A 6682-nucleotide genomic window follows, 5' to 3' on the forward strand; every position below is an offset into this window, starting at 1 on the left:
CTACTTCATATCTTAATCTTACACGGAAGGTATTATATTATTCTATTACAAATCAAAGGATCATTCATTAGTCATTTACTGTATCCGTATCGTTTATCTCTATGAGGTACCGGGTGAAATAGAACGATCTTAGAAGGGATATAATGAAATTCCTCGATTGGCTCTTCCCGGAGGAACGATCTATTTTATTTGATTGATGGATCCAACATTATAATGAATTATAAAAGAGAGTGTTCTTATTCGAACCGTCGTGTGATCTTCAACCAGTTATGTGCTTCAATATAATTACCTGGAGTAAGCGCTATAGCTTGTTTCCAATATTCAGCAGCTTGATCGGACCAAGCCTCTGCAATTTCAGAATCTCCCTGTCGAATGGCCTGTTCTCCCCGGTCGGAATAGGTGGGTCGATTCCTTCCCTTAGAACCGTACTTGAGAGTTTCCTACCTCATACGGCTCAGCAGTCAATTCTTTTGGTGTCCCATCTTAATCTACCATATCTAACTGAATGAGATTTCTCGTAAATAGATCCGATTTTTTATCGAGTTAACCAGAATAGAAGAGGTGAATTACATGAGTTTCAAACTCTAATTTGAATCAATAATCAAATCAGTTTTATCTTTTCTCCTACCTTCAGAAGAATGAAGCATAGGTATCCTCCCCTTATACTTAGAATTTTATGAAAGGTAACTATCTCGGTTTCATTTTCATATAGAAATTCATATAGAATCTTTGAAAAAGATTTTCTTTCCTCCAAAAGAAAGAAAGGACTTACTATCTTTGGGATCTGATGCTACACCGCTGCTCAATACCTTAGTAGATCGACTCTATTACATAAGTTGATTCCTAACTTTTATCTCATATCATGACATAAGTAAGCAGTTCTTATTGTATCGGCCCCAAAACCTCGCTAATTGATCTTTACGGTGCTTCCTCTATCAATTAGATCCTTTCTTTATCCATAGAATCTAATATATAGGCCGTACCTATTTCTTCATATTTGGCTCCTATGAAGTCTCTTTCTTTGCTACAGCTGATAAAACTCGTTGCTTTGAATGATGCATATGTAGAAAGCCTATTTTTTTCTAGTATTTACTAGGAGGTTTGATCTTTCTTTCCTTCTTTCTATAGTGGAGATAGTCGCACGTAATGACAGATGACGGCCATATTATTAAAAGCTTGTGGTAAGAATGGGTTTCGTTCGAGTGCCCGGAAATAATATTCCAAAGCCTTCGTATGTTCTCCGTTGCTTGTGTGGATAAGGCCTATGTTATAGAGTATATAACTTCGATCATAGGGATCAATTTCTAGTCGCATAGCTTCATAATAATTTTGTAAAGCTTCCGCATAATTTCCTTCGGATTGAGCTGACATCCGTTACGGTCGTTCATTCTATTCAAAGAATCTCCGTTCCAGAAACGTACGTGAGACTTTCATCTCATACGGCTCCTCCCTTCTGTGCATAGTAATAAGGGGAATAATCCATGGAATCAAAAAAGATTGAAATATTCTCATTATGAACTGACAGGGGCTGGTGTTTTTACAAGAAATCTCTAGCCAGCCTTCCTGCAAGAGGTCTATATTTTCTTAACACCAACCATGTTGGTGCTAGATAGAAATGGTAACTCCAACAATTTCTTTGTCCTCAACGCCCCCTATTTCCAGGAATTAGTCACTTCAACGATCTTCGATGGTTATACGGGTATCCAAAGTACGAACGAGATGGATGTTTGTTGTCCCAACCATTCTTGTTAGTCCCGATCCCGATAAGGAAAAGGGGTAATTTATAACAAAGTTTTCGCGTTGTTGATTCCTAGGTGTAGTGCTTCTTCCTCTATGCCGCCTATTGGTCTGGTCCTAGTGGAGTCGGATTGACCTACAATACAGAACCTGTAGGTGTAACCTTTCGCTCAATACTCAAATCAACAATTGAAGCATCTGAGGCTGCATCAATCGGGGATACACGACAGAAGGAATTGTTCTATCTCTAAATTTCACCTTCACCGAGCATAGGTTTATTTCAAAAATCTTTTTTCTTTGTATTACGAATCATGTCTCTTTCTCGTAAGACTGAGGTCGGTAAATCATAAATAATAAATAAATAATAATAAAAAAAAATCAAATCGCACCATCTCTGTAATAGGTAAATGCCTCTTTTTCTCCTGAGGTTGTCGGAATTATTCGTAATAAGATATTGGCTACAATTGAAGAGGTCTTATCAATAAAATTTCCATTTATCCGAGATCTAGGCATGGTTAACAATCCATTCCATAATTCTTCTCATTACCCCTAGAGGGAAAATGATCCCACAAACAAAGGAATTGTATAGTACGAAATCACATAAAAACAAACGGACTCATTCTAAAAAAAAAGGTGTCGACCTTCCACTCAAATTGTCCCTTTGGGGCAGGGATGGATAGGAAATATTTGAATCCGATTGTATTTCATTTAAATTAAGTATTAAGTATAAATATTAAGTAGTATACCAATGAACGGAACTATTCCTATTTTATCGAAGCTCAGGAATCAAGGAAGTTTTTCCTACAGATTCTGATGACTCTAGAAGTTTTGATTTGATTATGATCCAAAGAAAAAAAAAATCAAATCAAATAATAGAATCATTCCATGATGAAAATAGAATAAGAATAACCATCCATTTTTTGTGCATAGTGTGTATACACCACGCAATCGAAATATCAAAAAAATCCATGGGACGATTCATGAATTTGTAATAGATTGTGGGGTAGCTCATGAGAGGAATTGTTGTTGAGAAATCTGAAACTAGAAAGGAATTTTGGAATTCCTATGGAACCATAATAGTCTAAATGTAACCATAGTATAAAATAGGGTCAGTTGACTTGTTCCAATTCATTGGTTTAATCCAGTATAAATCTAAGAATAAGACGGGATCGTCTTCTTGACAAACATGAATAGATAGATTCTATCTATTTTTTTTTAATCTTTTTAATAAGATAAGAAAAAGATAAGAAAAAAAATGTTTTTTTATCCCTCGATCCTCGAGGGAAGATCTTTCTTTAATGAAAAGTTTTCTATTTTCTATTTAGAATTGATTGGTCATACCTGTATTGCAATAATACAATAATATGAATGACTCGCTATTCACTCGGTTTCTGGGTCATAATCATAAGATTATGTAGGAGAGATGGCCGAGTGGTTCAAGGCGTAGCATTGGAACTGCTATGTAGGCTTTTGTTTACCGAGGGTTCGAATCCCTCTCTCTCCGTACCTTCACCTAATTCACCAACGGTACCGACTACAATGTATCAAATCAAATAACAATTGATACGAGTATTCCAATCGTACTTTATTTGATATAGATTCTCTATTCCTAATTGCTGTGGTATGGAAAATACCGGAACGGAAAGAATGGACAAGGAATAAAAATCTCACCGCTGATCCATTTGTAATACGTGAATGGGAGAAAAATCCGGATCAAACCTCTTAGATCTATTTACTTCGGCGAAAGAAAAAAAAGGGGCTTGTCCAAAGCTTTGTTATTTTAGTTAGGTTCAAGTCTGACGGGAATAATATTCTACGACTAGCAACTCATTGATTTTCAAACCGATCCACTTAATATCTATTATTTGATTTACTAATCCTTTATATTGGGATGAATAAAGACTCAAATGTTTTGCCAACTCCTCGTGGGGGGATGAATCCATATAATTTTGAATCAGAGCTCTGGATCTTTGTTCATCCCTCATAGTAATAATATCTTGGGGTTTGCAGCGATAACTTGGGATATCTACTATACGGCCATTAACTAAAATATGTCTATGATTAACTAATTGCCTGGCTCCCGGAATGGTCGAAGCCATACCCAATCGAAAAAGGATGTTATCCAAACGCATCTCAAGTAGTTGTAGTAAAACCTGACCTGTTGACCCTTTGGCTTTCCCAGCAATACGAACATATCTAAGTAATTGTTGCTCTGTCAGACCATAATGAAAACGCAATTTTTGTTTTTCTTCTAGACGAATACGATATTGAGATCTTTTCCCGGAACGCGATTGGTTTCTAAGATCACTTCCGGATCTAGGTCTTTTCCTAGTGAGTCCCGGTAAAGCCCCTAGACGGCGTATTTTTTTGAAACGAGGCCCTCGGTAACGAGACATAAAGACTCCTTAATTTTATTGAAATTTCATTTTACAGAATAAACCTAAATTAATACTGAACTAAACGATAAACGAAGCTAAATCCACTGAAGTACTACAAAGAGGAATAAGATGAATTGTATCAATATCCGTATTATTTTGTATATTGTATATATGGGAAGTTAAGGATCCTTTTCTTGATTTGTTCTGTATAGATCAAACGGCTCCAATCCGTTTTTTATTCTTTATTCATAGTTGGAAGTTCCCGCGACATAACATAATAGATCGGTAACCCGACATTTGGAGAAAAAAAAGGGGGGGGTCTTCTCAATATTCCTTGGTCTCAAGGAAAGATGATCAATCCTGATAAAAAAAAAAAAATAGAACAAATAGAGAAAGCCGACTATCGGAATCGAACCGATGACCATCGCATTACAAATGCGGTGCTCTAACCTCTGAGCTAAGCGGGCTCATATAACAGAAATAGTGCGTGAATAGGAATTCGGGAAACTATTGGGATCTTAGTTAGCTATTAGCTATTAATAATTATTAATATTAATTATTATAAATTATTATAACATATTAATTAATATTAATAATTATTAATATAATATGAATTTTGATTTTATTTTTGATTATTTTCTATTTGATTATTTATTTTTGATTATTTCATTTATTAGTAGTCACTAGCACTAGAATTTTTTTTTTTCATTCAAATCAAATTTAAAAAACGCAAAATAATACTATATACATATGAAATAATTCTATATTCTATTATAGAATAGAATATAACTATTAGTTATAGCAGTTATAGCAGATTATATGAATTCTATTTCTATTAGAGTGTAGTTCCTAAGGAAAGGATAAGATAAGGATGCAATCCAGATCCTACTGAGATATTCCTTTTGTTTCATTCGGAAAGGGAGGAGATAGGACGAAAAAAAAAAAAAGAAGAATGAATATCGACCGTTCCAGTATTCCAAACTGCGCGGGAAAAATGAGAGGGGGGGGGAACATCTATATGTGGGATATATCCATCCATATTGAATTGCAGATACATCAATGATAGAATCATTTCTGATTGGACCAAATAATGGAATGGTCCTCCAATAGATATGAAAGAAGATGGGCAAGAAATAAAATAGGAGCAGACACTTTTTCGATATAGGAATCAGTATCTAATGAATTCAATGGTTCCAACATAAATGAAAGAAGGGGATGGGATCACAATGAGATCGAGATCTCATAAGGGGGATATGGCGAAATTGGTAGACGCTACGGGCTTGATTGGGTTGAGCCTTGGTATGGAAACCTACTAAGTGGTAACTTCCAAATTCAGAGAAACCCTGGAATTAAAAATGGGCAATCCTGAGCCAAATCCAGTTTTCTGAAAACAAGGGTTCAGAAAGCGAGAATCAAAAGAAGGATAGGTGCAGAGACTCAATGGAAGCTGTTCTAACGAACGGGGTTGACTACATTGGTAGAGGAATCCTTCTATCAAAACTCCAGAAAGGATGACCTTATTTAAGTACATAGACGTACTTAAATATCAAATGATTAATCACGACCCGAATCCGGATTTTTTGATTATTTATATGAAAAATTGCAGAATTCTTGCTAAATTAAATCGATTCCAAAAGGAAGAATCGAAGATTCAGTGATCAAATCATTTACTCCAGAGTCTGAAAGATCTTTTGAAGAACTGATTAATCGGACGAGAATAAAGATAGAGTCCCATTCTACATGTCAATACCGACAACAATGAAATTTATAGTAAGAGGAAAATCCGTCGACTTTTGAAATCATGAGGGTTCAAGTCCCTCTATCCCCAATAAAAAAAAAAAGGCCTATTTTATTCCATTCCCTAACCATTTATCCTCTTTTTTCGTCAGTGGTTCAAAATGAGCTTAGCTATGTTTCTCACTCACTCTACTCTTTCACAAATGGATCCGACCAGAAATCTTTCTCTCTTATCACAAGTCTTGTGATAGATATGATCTACGTACAAATGAACATATATGGCAAGGAATCTCCATTATTGAATCATTCACAGTCCATATCATTACTCTTACACTTACAAAGTCTTCTTTTTGAAGATCCAAGAAATTCCAAGGCTGAGGTAAGATTTTCTAATGTTTTTTGAGTCCCTTTAATTGACATAGACCCAAGCCCTCTAGTAGGATGATGCGTCGGGGATGGTCGGGATAGCTCAGCTGGTAGAGCAGAGGACTGAAAATCCTCGTGTCGCCAGTTCAAATCTGGTTCCTGGCACGTGGTTAATATATCGAATAGATACTCATACAAATGAATCGATATGGATCGGGATCCATATTCTATTCGTTAATAGTCTAGATCATGATACATACTTATCCATCTAGGGATATATCTAGATCCCCCATTTTTTTTTTTGATGGGTAAAGAAAAGAATTAGATTCTGTTCCCTCTTCTTTTTTGTTTGTTCATACTGTACCTGCTCTCGCTCAAAAAGAATGTTAATACTTCATACATATTTGAATTGAAGTTAGTTGGCTGAAAACCCAAAAGTCTAGTCTAGAGAGGAATCGAAGGGT

At 35.6% G+C, this 6682-nt stretch overlaps 3 non-coding genes across 3 annotated transcripts; 2 read left to right on the forward strand and 1 right to left on the reverse strand.

The window, feature by feature from the left end:
* The first annotated feature begins 3154 nt into the window (after positions 1-3154).
* On the forward strand, positions 3155-3241 carry TRNAS-GGA (transfer RNA serine (anticodon GGA)). The gene has a single exon. It is a non-coding gene; the product is annotated as a tRNA-Ser (tRNA).
* A 1268-nt stretch (positions 3242-4509) lies between these two features.
* TRNAT-UGU (transfer RNA threonine (anticodon UGU)) lies at positions 4510-4582 on the reverse strand. Its single transcript has one exon. It is a non-coding gene; the product is annotated as a tRNA-Thr (tRNA).
* Positions 4583-6310: 1728 nt separating this feature from the next.
* On the forward strand, positions 6311-6383 carry TRNAF-GAA (transfer RNA phenylalanine (anticodon GAA)). The gene has a single exon. It is a non-coding gene; the product is annotated as a tRNA-Phe (tRNA).
* Positions 6384-6682: the final 299 nt, after the last annotated feature.

The sequence above is a fragment of the Tasmannia lanceolata genome, unplaced genomic scaffold (assembly GCF_043159265.1).
Source record: "Tasmannia lanceolata isolate RefF3 unplaced genomic scaffold, GAP_Taslan_0.1 ptg000876l, whole genome shotgun sequence".
NCBI classification, from domain to species: Eukaryota; Viridiplantae; Streptophyta; class Magnoliopsida; order Canellales; family Winteraceae; genus Tasmannia; species Tasmannia lanceolata.